The sequence below is a fragment of the Eumetopias jubatus genome, unplaced genomic scaffold (assembly GCF_037043125.1).
Source record: "Eumetopias jubatus isolate StellerSeaLion01/CBP00866 unplaced genomic scaffold, mEumJub1_p1.0 scaffold_16, whole genome shotgun sequence".
Lineage (NCBI taxonomy): Eukaryota > Metazoa > Chordata > Mammalia > Carnivora > Otariidae > Eumetopias > Eumetopias jubatus.
In genome coordinates, this window is record NW_028274822.1 from 63159282 (window position 1) to 63174081 (window position 14800).

At 43.5% G+C, this 14800-nt stretch overlaps 1 protein-coding gene across 2 annotated transcripts in view; it reads left to right on the forward strand.

Annotated features, from left to right (window-relative positions):
* Window positions 1-14800, forward strand: part of LDLRAD4 (low density lipoprotein receptor class A domain containing 4) — a 439821-nt gene that overhangs the window by 47524 nt on the left and 377497 nt on the right. For both annotated transcript variants that reach the window (XM_088019475.1, XM_088019476.1), the window contains exon 2: window positions 7926-8016. The gene's annotated coding sequence lies outside the window, so the exon portion shown is untranslated. The remainder of the gene's footprint in view (window positions 1-7925; window positions 8017-14800) is intronic.

Here is a 14800-nt window from a genome sequence, read left to right on the forward strand (position 1 = left end):
AGTATTTTTATCTGTTTGATTTCTTCTTATTGTAATTAATTAAGTATCCAAACAGGAGGTCAAAAAGAGCAGAGAACAGAACACTTGGGCCAGAGCTCAGAATCCTGGGTATGCAGGACTGTTTCTTGAAGTAGGCCTTATCTTGCTGTCAGGAATGTTGAAACCCCAAGGCCCAGTGCTGTGTGGTAAGATATGTGGGTCATTTGGACATGTATCTTTATAATGCCAGTGGCAATTGTTCTTTCTTATAAGGTAGGCTCTGTGATAAGGAGATGCCAATGGTATGGTGGGGGAGGCAAGAAGCCCAGGTCTTTGCCCCAGGGACTTGACCCACCTGTGTGACTTGGTTAATACTATTCACCACCACGTTCCTTGATTTCTTCCTCACTTACAACAAAGGGACAGGGCTTGAGCTCATTAAGTGTGAGAGCTTATAAGATGTGAAAGGTGGGAGTTTGCCTCAAGTCTTCCTCTGAGGCTGTTATTCTGGTGAATGCCAGATATGGAGATACAGGTATGGTTGAGGGCTACAGGGAAGGAAGTAGATTGTATAAAACACCCAGAAATATGAGACCTCTCCTTAGAAAATATGAGACTTGTTCTTAAGAGTTGGTATTCTCATGGGGAGTCCTGAGTGAACATGAAAGAGGGTATGTGCAGATAGCCCAGGAACACTGGAAACTGAGTGAGGAGGACTGTAGAGAGTGAGGTAAACCAGGAGGACTCTTGGGAAGAGGTACTTCTGTTGTGAGTCATAGGTATTAGCAGCCGGTTTTCTCTGATTAGAAGCCATGCTGCTCTTTATATCACTTGACTATATTAATATTTATGATCGGTTACTAAGGCCCCTACTGTCTTTCTAAGTCTCTGCAGTGACCTGAAGGTAGATAACCATATCGTCATTTGTTAGCTGTTGTGTCTCAGAGATGACATGATTTCCCTGGGGTCAGACAAGCAGTAAGTGGTGGATCTGGATTTGAACTCAGGGCAGGCTGTGCGTTTGGCTCTTACCTTACTCCGCCAGTCCACGTGCTCATGGAGTTCCTGCCATAGTGACTGGGTGTTTGATTCCCTTTTTGGCTTGTAACAGAAACGGTAACATCTCCATTTGGATGTGTGCTAATATGCTTTAAAGAGTATGGTTTGGCCCTGAGAACTCCTTCCAGGATGCCTGAGAAATGAGACAGTACTTCATTGCTTAAGAAGCAAAAAAGGATCTTGATGTCCCAATCACTGTCAAGTTTTTTATTACTTTAAAGTATTTTGTGATCCTTTGTGGAGGGGTCGGTCTCTGTCTTCCTCCCCTTGAGTTTGGAAATAACAAGGAAACTTCGCTGTTGGACTTGATGTCACTTAAAAGAAATCCTCTTTGAGTGCCTGGGTGGCTCAGATGGTTAAGCGTCTGCCTTCGGCTCAGGTCATGATCCCAGGATCCTGGGATCGAGTCCCGCATCGGGCTCCCTGCTCGGGGAGCCTGCTTCTCCCTCTGCTTCTCTCTCTCTCCCTCTCTCATGAATAAATAAATAAAATCTTAAAAAAAAAAAATAAATAAATAAAATCTTAAAAAAAAAAAGAAATCCTCTTTGTTGTTGTTTCCTTAAGGTGCACATTCTAGCTTTGTTAAGAACTTTATTCGCTCTTTGTGTGCTTTGAAACATTTAATTCTGCCTTTATGGGTCCCGAAGCATCCCATTTTTGGATTTTACAAGCGCCCTCAGCGCTTGTGCGTGCGCGCCTGCCTACGTGCGTGCACGCTCATGTGCATCTGCGTGCTTGTGAGTGCGTGCGCGTGCGCGTGCGCAGAGGCCGCGTCGCCTTACCCGGCAGGAGCCCGGGCTGCCCTGTTGGCTGTGGTGTTTCCTCGCAGCGCAGGGCTGCCCGAGGGTGGCCTTGTCCCAGTTTCCTCATACATAGTTCTGGCCCTTATAAAGCTTAGCAAAGGGAGCTTCAGAACTTTGGAGTCGGAAGAGCTCAAGCCAAAACAGCAGGGAAGATAGAACAAAACCTGTCTGTTTAGCCATAGGCAGATGGACCGTTTTTGCTTTGACTGAAAGATTTTCTTGGTTGAAGGGCGAGGCAGGGCGGGGAGAGCCTGCGAAGGTTTGTTGGCTGTCCCGCTGTCCTGTGAGCGTAGCCCTCGAAGCTGTTGCTGTCCTATGCTGGGCGGGAGGAGGCGTGGGTGGGAACCCGCCAGTACTGCCTTACTCCAGTGGGTGCACCCCCGAGGGGCTTTGGGGACCAGGTCTTTGAGGAAGCTGGCCGTTTCAGCTGTGCCCCAGGAAAGGCCCTTCGTCCGGCCCTTTGTGCTCCAGAAGAGATGACTTTCGGGTGTCGCCGCGCCTTATTTCTTCCTGGCAAGCAGAATGGGACTGTTTCTTTGTTTTGCATCTGCTTTCAAGAGGTACTTCGTTTCTATTTTGGGAACAGAAATCCCTGTTAGAAGTAAGCCAGACAGCCGACAGAAGGCAGCTGGCTTCGGGATCCCTCTCCCGAGTCCTGGTCCCCGCTGGTTTTGTGTCTGCTGGGAGTTACCCAAAGCTGCCCTCTTCCTGTGCATTCCTCGATTTTGAAAGGCACCGATGAAATGGTTGGTGATGCTTTGTTAAGATACAACTTGTCAAACTCTTGGTCTTGGCTCTGCGGCTGGAACCTGCACTCATCATCTTTGCATCTCACCCTGGGCTCTGCAGGGAGGTTGCTGGTGATGCTCCCTGCTGGCCTGACCCTTTCCCAGACCAGACTCAAATTAGTGAGAGAGCAGATCCTTGTGCTGGGCACTTGGGCTGCAAAGACACACCTCTGGTCCAGTACTTCTTGGCATAAGTGTACTGTGAAATAATTCCCCATGAGAGAAAGACACCAAAACCAAATTGTATGGTACTTATGGGTTGAATAAATGGACACACACATTTTATGTCGTGGAAATGTACTTGACAAAAAAATTTATGCATCTGGGGTGGAAGTGTAAGTCCATCCTTAACGAATGCCTCAACATTTCTGAAAAATGATGTAAGTATAGATTTGGGAAAGAGACCTCTGTTTTCTATTTTCCTTGATCTCTTTGTGTAACACTGAAGTATATTACCTACTACTTTGTGTTTTTTTTCCAGCCCAACTTATAATTTCACAAAAGGGCTCTCTTGTCTCCGGGCATCATTGTGTTTTAAATGGCTCCAGTTCCCAGCTGGAAGCCAGCCCTGTTTCAGAGAAAGGAAGCGTGCAGCCAGATTTCTCTTAACCTTTGTCTGGAATAAATGTCTTCCTTTACCTTAAAGATAAAGTGAGAATACTGTGAAGGTTAAGAATAAATGTGTCTCAGGCGCCTGGGTGGCTCAGTCGTTAAGCGTCTGCCTTCAGTTCAGGTCATGATCCCAGGGTCCTGAGATCGAGCCCCGCATCAGGCTCCCTGCTCAGCGGGAAGCCTTCTTCTCCCTCTTCCACTCCCCCTGCTTGTGTTCCTGCTATCGCTATCCCTCTCTCTCTCTCTGTCAAATAAATAATAATAAAAAAGAATAAATGTGTCTCACTTCCCTTATGGTTTTTCAGTCTAATTACCACTCATGTATCCCCTTCTTGGGGCAAGGGAGGTGACCTCCTTGCTTCATGTTACTTTCCAGGAATAACTGCAACTCTGCCTCTGAGTCTTGCCCTGCCTCTCACCAGCTCATGGTTCCCAAACTGTGGCCACTGAACCTACAGTGCTGTGTAAACTGCTGGAAACGTGTTGGGAACATGGCATTTAGAAGATGGTTTGGGCTGGCGCAGCCACTCTGGAGAACAGTATGGAGGTTCCTCAGAAAGTTAAAAATAGAGCTACCCTACGACCCAGCAATTGCACTACTAGGTATTTACTCATAGGATACAAAAATATAGATTTGAAGGGGTATGTGCACCCTGATGTTTATAGCAGCATTATCAACAATAGCCAAACTATGGAGAGAGCCCAAATGCCCATCGAATGATGAATGGATAAAGAAGATGTGAGATACACACACACACACACGTGCACACACATACCTGCACACAATGGAATATTACTCAGCCATCAAAAAGAATGAAATCTTGCCGTTTGCAACAACATGGATGGAGGAGCTAGAGTGTATTATGCTAAGTGAAATAAGTCAGTCAGAGAAAGACAAATATATGATCTCACTCATGTGGAATTTAAGAAACAAAATAGGTGAATATTGGGGGGGGAGGGAGAGAGGGAAATAAACCATAAGGGACACTTAACCATAGAGAACAAACTGAGGGTTGATGGAGGGAGGTAGGTGGGGGGGATGGGATAGATGGATGAAGGGTATTAAGGAGGGCACTTTTTGTGATGAGCACTGGGTGTTGTATGTAAGTGATGAATCACTGAATTCTGCTCCAGAAACCAGTGTTGTTAACTATGTTGTTAACCACTGTATGTTAACTAAAATTTAAATTAAAAAGAAGAAGAAGAAGTAAAAAAAGTTGGTTTGGGGCTAGTGAGATCATCATCCCCACAGGACCATAGTTTATCACTTTGAAAAACCATGTATGGATTCCTCAAATGCTTCATATTACAAGCAGCAGGGTATGGTTGTCTATGTATAAAGAACTCTGCCACCATCTTCTCTAAGGTCCTAGGCATAATAATTCTCTTTAGGGTCATCCTCCGGGTGAACTGAAGGCTTAATTTCCTTTGTGGGGGCATGATATTAACTCTCAGTCTTCTTTCTTTGAAGCACTGGACTTTGTGTTGAGCTGTGTTTTGTGAGATTATGGAAAAGGCATGTACTTATTAGAATTGTGGGTGGAGGGACCTGGGTGGGGTCTATAAACTGGGCCTGTTTCTTTCTTTGCATGGGGTGAAGTTCCCTGTTGTGGGGCATTGGTTATTTTCACACATAGAGTTGGGCTCCAAGAGAGTTAAAATTATGCTGAGAAGAAGAGGCGAATTTATTGAAATTCTCTGCCTCCTATGTCATGGAACTGGTGTTTTTAGTTTTTTTTGGCTTGAGTGTGAAAACTATGTTGCCTGAGAGGCTCAGCACCAGGGGATAAACCTTGGAGATAATGTTAAGGTTTACTGATTTATGAGGGAGTGGGACTATATAATATAATCCTGCATATAGACTTCCGGAGAGTAAGATAGGTTTCTATAGTGAATGAAATTTTTATTCTGTAGTGTCTTAAGTAATTTAACGGATTTGAATGTTTTAAAATATCTCTTTTATTAAACCAGTCCTTTGAAAATCTAAAATAGAGCTTTAGTCACCATCTTCTTTGTAATAAAAAACAATTTGTCTCTTAAGGATAGCAGAAACTGAACATATTTACATATTCAACTTTTATTTTAAACAGGGCTTAAGTAAAATCTTGCTTAAGAGAATTCAAAATCATCTGTTTAAAAATAAAAAATCAATCTTAAAGCACTTTTGATATAGGTTGTCATGAAGTTGGATTAGCATTTTATTTCAGAATTAGAGCTGGGTTATTTGACCTATAACAGGTTTTTCCATTTTGGTTGGGAATGAATTATTGATATGAATGGGAAATTAAGAACAAGTAACAAATTCTTCCTTTGGAAAATTTCTTAGGGATCTTTTTGTTTTTAACCTTTAGCTGTTAGATAGCTAAATGCCAGAAAAGTGGCAAGGATATTTGGCAAAAGTAGTGACTACTGAGGAACATTTCTAAGCACTGACTCAGGTTCACAGGTAAAATGAAATAACCAATACTGGAAAAATTGTGGATTCATCATTTGGGGGTAGAGCATGAGGCTAAGTGTCTTCCACCAAGTTGAAATTAATTTAGAGGTTCTTTGCTCTGTTTTGAAGGTTTGCATAAATTCCGTTGCTTTGGCCTTATTGCAGTCAACTAGAGATTGACAAATCATAACTCTTTTAATCTGGTTTATTTAAAAAAATGTAAGGGCCTCCCATGTGCCACATACTCTGCAGAGTCTAAGGGGATGTCAGGGTGATGGTGATGTGGTTCTTGCCCAGAAGGAGCTCATAGTCAAGTAGGAGAAACGAATTTTCACTTATGGATGGATGAGGCAGGTAGGAAGTGCTGTTCTATTGTACCAATTATGTATGCATATAATATATATGTATTTTATACATCCCTATACTTAATTACTAAATTGAATTTATTTTCTGTTGCTGCTTAACAAATTGCCATAAACTTAGTAGCTTAAACCAACACCCATAAAGTATTTCACAGTTTCTATGGGTCAGGAGTCTGGGCATGGCTTAATTGGCTCTTTGCTCAGGATATCAGAAGTCAGCAGTCAAGGTGTGGTCCCAGCTGTGTTTGCATCTGGAGGTAGGATTGGGAAGAATCCACTTCTAAGATCATTCAAGTTGTTGGTAGAATTCATTTCCTTGAAGCTATAGGACTGATGTTCCTGTTTCCTTGCTGGGTGTCAGCTGGGGGCCTCTCAGCTCCTCGAGGCCCCTGCAGTTCCTTGCCATGTGGCCTCCTCACCGTCCTTGTCACCATATAGCAGTTCACTTCTTCAGAGGTAAAAAGGGAGTCTGTCACTCTCTAGTCTGCTGAGATGGAGTCTTGTATAGCATTGCCTGATCAAGGGAATGACATCTCATTACTTCTGCCAAATTCTGTTGGTTAGAAGCATGTCACAGGTTCTGCCTGCACTCAAGGGTCATTTTGCCCAACCCAGTACATTTCTGGTTATTCCACTGACTTTTTTTCTCAATAAGTCTGAACATTTGAATCCTCGGAAGACTGATGAGAGCAATCCCAGTTGAGGAATAAAAACTACTGTTTAGAAAACCAGAAGTGGCTTGTTTTCTTCTCTTAGTAGACAGTAAACAGGAGAAAGTAATGTCTGTGGCTTCATAGTATTGATACTAAGGAGTTACATAAAAACAGCAAGGTGTTTGGCTCAGGTGTTCAGGGTGGACCTCCATAGGAATCTCATAGGATCCTCTGGCTAGACACAGTAATTTTTTATCTGGATGTCTTAGCATTGGCTGATCACTCAGGAGTGACATATGGTAGGAACACACTTTAAGGGACAAGTCTCCTGGAGAGTACACTACAGCACACAAGCTAGACAGATGGTGCCTTATTCAACCTTGGACAGGAGTGTCATCCTACACATTGGCAGGCTGGGTGCTGAGAGGTGCTTGTGGTATCTGAGGCAGAGTTGACTGAGTTTACCTGAAACTGTTTTGTAAGGCACAAGGCAGCCACCCGATGTGACCTGGAATGGTGTGATGCACACACTATACTCGTCAAGGTGGGATGAGGATGATCATGACAGGTTGTGTGAACTGGGACTAGACCTGGACAAAGTCTGGAGCACCACACTGGAGGGTGTTCTACCAACAGGGCGAGGGGCGGGTGTAAAGACGACCTTTCAGACAGAACCAGGGGTGTTCCCCCAAGGGTCTTCACTAAGCAAGGGTCCTTGCTGCTCCCACAAAATTAAACATATTTCATGGGAGGAAAAAGGTGCCCCTGATCCTGCCCCTCTTTACAGTTAAGGATTGCGTGGATCCATGTGCTCACAAGTTAATTCTGACTGTTATGATTAAAAAAAAAACCCAAATCCAATAAGGACATTGTTCATTTGTTCGTGGGCCCTCATTGAAGAAAAGTTTTGTGTGTTTAGAGGAATAAGTTGTGTCTCTTTTGTTTGGAAGGTAAGAACAGGGTGCCCCTTGTGGTTGCTCGAGAACTGATAGGGGGATTTTGTCCCTAGCTCAGTCATGTCCCTTACCTCAGATTTTTTACTATAATTCTCCCTTTATTATTTGATGTTTACCTTTGTGTTCTTATTTTATTCATTTTGGTATTTGTGGCTTTTATTGTGATAGTCCTCAACTTACTATTTTTTTTTTTTTTTTTTGGAACCTGGGGAAAGGGAGGGTGCATTAAGAGAAACAAAGAAATGGTTTGGTGAAATTCTTTATTTTTCCTTTTAGCAGTTCAAGCTCTATATTTGTAACATCACACCGTTGTCTCCTGACTGGACCATTTTCAAGAACTCACATCAGTTTTCATACAGCTTAAAAGGTGAGTAGAAGTTAAGACTCTTCGATAAAGTTTGTGAAGCAGAGTTTGTCACAGCACTAACTGTTATGAGGGGTACATCATATGTACCTCTCAAAAAAGTCATGCAATTTCTAGGCACAAAGACTATCTTACTAATTTAGCTTTTTCCGATAGGAGGAAAGTTGTATGATATCAGATTAAATGTGACTTTTCTTTTTTGTTTATAATTCACCTTGAGCTGTGAATGTATATAAAAATACATATTCCTAGATTTACTGAAAAAAATAATCTTACGATTCAACTTGTATCTGTTGCTGAGCCTGAGCATTTAATGCCCAGATACTTAAAAACACTTAAGATCCATGGGAAATGGGATTCCTTATTTGTCATTCTAAATTCTGTGTTTTGTTTGGTTTCCTACTTCATAAAATGGGGATAATAATGGGATTGCCATCAGTAATAAAGGAGTCATCATATTTAATACAGCATCTGGCATATAGCATACACTAAATAAATGTTAGTTCCTTTCTCTTTCTTAGCTGTTGTAACATCAAGTGGGCAGGTTTTTCTTTCTCTGTATTGGTAGCACGTATGGTTTGTTATTGTGAAGAGGGGGTTGGCTTCCTAATTTACTGCATTTGGCTTTATGTTTGTGTGCCTGTTTCTGTTTTGGAGAGTGGGTCTAAGTAGCTGGGCATTGGGTTATCTGGAAGTAGAAGCTTAGGTGACACCTGTGTATTTCGGTCATCCCTGGACATCCTCAGACCCAAAGACTGATTCAGAGCCAGCCCTTGGGGGGACAGTCATTGAAGGTGCTGAGAGGGTGCCAGGAGCATCCTACCCTGCCTCACCTTGCCCGCCACCAGCTTTTCACTTTAGGCATACCTCTTCACCTCTCAGTGCCTCTATTTTGTCAACTCTTAATTGATTTTAGTGATTCTTGTTCTGCCTAATTGCCAGTCTATGGCGAACATTAAATGAAGAAATACACGAGGGTCTTCAGGAAAGTAAGAAATTCTGTAAGATATAAGGTGCAACTTTTTCCTAAATTTTAATGTGCCAGGTATGACTCATTGTTTATTCCAAGTTTTTTACTAGACTGTAAGCTTTATAAGGGCGAGAATCTCCCTCCTTCCCTCCCGCTATCCCCCAACTCCCCCCCGGCCAGTGCCTAAAGCAGTGCCTGGTATAATGGAGGAGTTCAGTAAAACTTTTGTCACATGAAATGAACTGATGAAGATTCCCACCCTGGATGCTCTCTCAGAGCATATCCAAGCTTTCTATTTATGGTTGCGGTTGAAAGTAGATGAGGCAGTTGGAGTGATTTAATGTGCTTCCTCACTGAGGCACACAGACCCTTGAATTTAAATGGACTTTTCACAGTTTGGAACCTTCCTAAAACTGTAGGTGCTACGAAGCATGCAGTATGTAACAAACCACACACACACTCTGAGTCCATGTTGGGGGCAGTTCCTCTGAGTTGTTGAGTGAATGCAGTTCAAATGTTTCTTTCCTGAGTTGGACACTTAACCGACTGAGCCACCCAGGCGCCCCTTACTTGGTGAGTGTTGATGAGTTGTGCTATTTTTCTTCCATAATTTGGCATGCCCACTACCAGCTTAAGGTGGGAGGCAACAACTCATCCCTACCAGAGCCGAAGAGAGTGGGGGCACGGTTTAGTTACTCTTTCATCATCTCAGATACAGTCCTCTTTAATCTTAACCACCAAAAACTAAAGCCATCTTCAAATAGAATTTTACTGGATAATTGAAACACCACTGGATTATGCTCCTAAGGACTGTACAGCTTGATTTACAAAATTTTGACAAAAGTAGAAATATACTTGCAAATTACATAAGAACCCGATTTCCCACCATATATGGGGTTACCTCATTCTGTCAGTTATTTTAAGCAGGTTTCAAAATTGGTAATGGAAATCTTTCTCTTGACTACATTACTGTATATGGATTTTAAATTAAATACAAGGCTGTGTTGCTCCTTATGAACATTAGAATGGTTAAAGAACAGATCCCTGTCTGCAGACCTGCTTGTTGCTTTGTGCATCTCGGGTCATTTTCAGGCACCATACTTGGATTCTGAGGTGTTGCAAGAACTTTCACACCTCTAAAATAGGTTCTTACAGCTGACTGTCCTGGAATTTATATTTGTTCTGTTACTTGTAAAATTCTGCCTCTCAAAGCTCACAGCTGGACCGTGAGACATTCCTAAGTGCTGATAAGATGGACAAGGTGGCATTACGACTCTGCTCCAACTGCTTGGCTGGGAAAGCCCAAGGAGGTCTGGATTTTTGCACTAACTGCAGAATGTGCCTGTCTTACTGTATGGTGGGTTTTTTTGGACTTGGTTCTAAAATGGGGTTGGGTTACCATGTTTAGGTTGTTATTAAATGTATTTTAAAATTTAAAATTGTGACCTGCTTGATAAATTTGAAGACAGATACCTCTTGGCTGTATCACATTTGTAAGGTATAGCTGGAAACACGGCCTTTGGCTCAAATTCTGTCCTTGCCACTTTCCTTCACTGTTTTACTCTGACAAGTCCTAAGCCTCTCTGAGTCTCAGCTTTTCTCATCTTTAAATGGGATAATATATATCTTGTGGAAATATTTTGAAGATGTCTAGTTCAGCATTCACACACAGTAGGAGTTCAGTAAAATGTCAGTTATTTGCCATCCAAATGCTAGTTCTGGTCCAAGGACCATGTGCTGGCAGGATCAGAGAAAAGGGAGTAGAGGCATGGATCTCTCTGTCCCCTTTAGGATGGAAGAGGTTTGCTGAGGAATTTCATGAGGCATCTTCTTGCTGGAGCCAGGTGTGGTGGAATGCTAGTGCTGGTGACTTGACTGAGCACAATGCCTCTAGGATGTAGGTGAAGAAATCATTAATTCAAGCTTTTCACACCCTTTTCTGTCCTTGTCGTGAGAGAAAGAAACCTCAGACTTATATCTGGTTGGCTCTCAGCACACATAGGAAAGGTTCAGATGGGGAAAATCCCACCTCTCTGTTGGTTTCCTTTAAAAGGAATCCTTTTAAAGGATCTGAAGTAGATGGTGAGGAACAGGGAGCAGTGTCAAAGTCTTCCCGTGTAAGACCTATGGTCCCAGTGGGGAGATGCTTCAGCATTAAAAAAATAACCTGAGGGGATCCTGGGTGGCTCAGTCGGTTAAGCGTCTGCCTTCGGCTCAGGTCACGATCCCAGGGTCCTGGGATTGATCCCCGCATCTGGCTCCCTGCTAGGTGGGGAGCCTGCTTCTCCTTCTCCCTCTGCTGCTCCCCCTGCTTGTGCTCTCTCTCTCTCTGACAAATAAATGAATAAAATATATAAAAACATAACCTTAGATGCTGGCCATACATCCCTGACCTGAACTTCCTTGGCTTTGTGTTGAATTTTTTTTTATAGATTTTATTTATTTATTTCTGAGAGAGAGAGCGAGCGCATAAGCAGGGGGGAGCGGCAGGCAGAAGGAGAAGCAGGCTCCCCGCTGAGCAAGGAGCCCCATGTGGGGCTCGATCCCAGGACCCCGGGATCATGAACTGAGCTAAAGGCAGACACTTAACCGACTGAGCCACTCAGGAGTCCCATAAATTTAAACTATTAAGGAAACTCAAAGAGGATCAGTAGTGTTGGGAGAAGGGACACTTTTGAGTGTAGGTCCCTGCTTTCTACACTGGTAAATAAAGCAAGGCTTATTTTCTCCAGATGTTTCCTTGGCATGTATAATAAAATAGATTAAACTGTGAAAATGTGATCAAACAAAAACATTTGGAGCTATGGTGTGAATGACCATATTGTGCTGGAGGTTCCCTAACTTGAAGGAGGATTAAACTCTGCTTTACAATTAGGTTAGGATCATTCAGAGGCTGCACTAAAACTTCCTGTCTGTGTGAGAAGCCAGACGGTGGTGGGTTGGTGCCTCTCTGGCCTTCCAGTTTGTCATTAGAGAAGTGACACCAAAGTTCCCATTGGGAGGAGTTCCGGGACAGAGCCCGGGTTGACTAGTTCTAGGTTGCCCCTTGGCTTCTGAAAGAGTTTTTGGGTTCTCGAGGCCTCATTCAGGCCCTCCTTCTTCCTGTTTCCTCTCTCTCCTTCCTCCCTCCCTCCTGCCTACCCCATGTATACACAGTGTCAGGGGACTCAGATCTGAAGTCCATCTCACTGCTTTTGCCTCAGTCTTTAAGGTTAAGAACAGCAAAAGAAAAATCGAAACTCTGCAAGGGCATCAGGGATACTTTGTGGCATGTTCGAATTAGGAAAAATCAGCAATGTGAAGAGAAAGTCCGGCAAGCAGAAGCACCACTTTTAGAGACAGGGAAGAGAAACTTGTTAGCTCTGTTATTTCTGTCTGTGGTCTGCGAACTTGGGAATTTTCTTTGCCTATTTGTTGGATTGTGTCCTTCTATTATTAGACTACATTATTTTCTTAAAGTAGACTCATTCAGAGCTGTATCAGAAAAATACCTTTTCATTTTGCTTTAAAATCAAACAAGCTAGCAGCTTCGTCAGCCCATGCCTAGCACAGTAGTGTCAAACTGCTAAAAAGCTAGCAAATTTTCCACCTAAAATTTTTGTGGGGGAGGTAAGGGTAGGGGGCGTGGGGAAGAGTATAAAAATAAACCTTTCAGAGATTCTGGGTTGCTTGGTGGCATGTGTAGTTTTCCATGGTGAGGGAGGTTAGAAATAGCATTGCTTTTTATGGGAGTCTCAGCAGCAGCTCAGAAATTTGGCTTTGCAGGCTCAGTCTCTCTGTGTGGGTGAGGCAGCTTCTGCAGCCTGTGGGGTGGGGGGCAGTGCCTGGCAGCATGCTCTGGCACTGTCACTGTCTGTCTTCCTGCCTCCCCAGCCCCCGCTTGGTGTCACCCGGATGAATAGCACTCAAGTGTAAAATGCGCTTACCAAGGTCAGGTTCTTGTGATGACTTGCCGATAGCAACTGATGCCAATTGTAACAGACTGAGTCTCAGCGGTCCCCACAAAGTCACATTGGTACATGTGTGAGCGCGGTCACTGGGAGCAGGTATCATCATCTGGGGGGGAGTTGTCCTTCAGGGCTGCTTGGTGTCAGACTGGCTGAATGTCTTGAGCTTATATGAGATGACCTCCCCTTAGAGTTTTGATTATCAGTGGGGTGGATGGGCCACCCCATCAAAAGGAGTCCTTACGGATTCTTGAAATTTGTCAGTTACATAATTTTCACAAATGGAGGTGGGTAGCCAGGTGTTTCTCAAATTCAATGTAGAAAGGAGATGGGAGGAAGCCGCCACTGTGGGACAGAGGTTTTTAACCTCCAGGGGACCCAGGGCATATGTGAATTCCTTGAAATTGTGCCTGTTCCTGCAGAGAAAGCCAGAGGGCTTTGATGGGATTCTCAGTAAGATTTTGACCTCCAAAAAGGTTAAGAGCATTTGCAGTAGAGCATGAGATGTGAAGTTCACATAACTTGGAAAAATCATTTTGGAAATGTAATGAGTACGGACAGAGGGAAGAGGTCGACAGGAATAAAGACGACAGGCAGAGGAAGGAGAGGGATCCAGTTAGAAAGGGTTTAACCCAACAACGCAAAAGGGGACTGCGGGAGGTTTCCATTGGGATTTTGCTTTGTAGGCTTTTTTCTTGAACCTCATGTAATATTTGTTTTTGTGTCAGAGATGATTTCTGCTGAAGGCTGTTTGGCAATCGATGCTTGGTTAACTTTGCAAGCTCAGTGCTTGAGAAGGTACCTGCTGCTCACAAGATGTCTGGGGTCTGTATGGATTCAGCCTGGCATTTAATGGTTTCTCTCTCTTTTCTTGGGGATCCACTTTGCCACGGTTCTCCACGTTTTCCACACCTGGACATTATGACAGGGCAGTCAGGGGACTCGCTTGTTCAGAGATGATAGAGGAAACATTAGGCAATGAGAGTGCTTCATCTCAGCTCCACAGCACGCTGTGGGCTTTGGGGCTTGCTCAACGGTGCTCTGCTTCAGTACCTTCAGCCTAACCGGGCCCGTCATATTTGGGAGACAAGATTGCCGAATAAGTGTACAGCTAATTTACAAATGCAGAGCATTACAGCTGCCAGTGATCATGTAGGAGAGAGTGCCAGGGCAGGTCAGCAGTGCTGCACTGCCTGGGCTACATGCTCCACTTAGGAACAGAAGTTGTTCTGTTGAGTTCGCAGATAGAGCTACAGGAGCAGGGAAACTATGGTATTGGTGGCCTTGTCAGTTACAATGGCCACTTCTCCGTCTTCACAGCAGCGCTTTGGAGATGAGGCATTTGGGGCAGGGAAGTACTCATCCTAAACACTCTCTGACCTGAGTCTGCATTAACTTTTTAAAAAGTTCCTAAGTTGCTATCTGTCATGTAGGTTCTGTTCTGTTCTAATATTTTTCCTGTGCTGTTATAGCCCAAGAATATAACCCCTTGGCATTCTTTACTTCTAGACTTGGGTTGAGCTGCATTTACCCAGTACAGTGACTCGGCAGGGAGTTCTACTTCCTATGCTGTTTAGTCTGGCAACTGCCACGTGTGAGGCATAAAAACGTGTGAGGCATAAAAATAACAAAAGGCCCTGAGATTCTTGGATCATTTGAGAAAGAGTTGTTTCTTCCCACGGGGCCAGGTGGGTTTGTGAAATGTTTTTTTAGTACTTTGTAGGGTATAATGGTGCTTTTGAGTCATTAAAAGAAATTGTTACAATTTAGGATTGTCATATTTAGGTTAGTTACCTATTTTTTGATCTTTAATTGGTTCACAAACTTCTTCTCTTCCTTTCTTTCTCTCTCTCTTTTTTTTTTTAAAGTA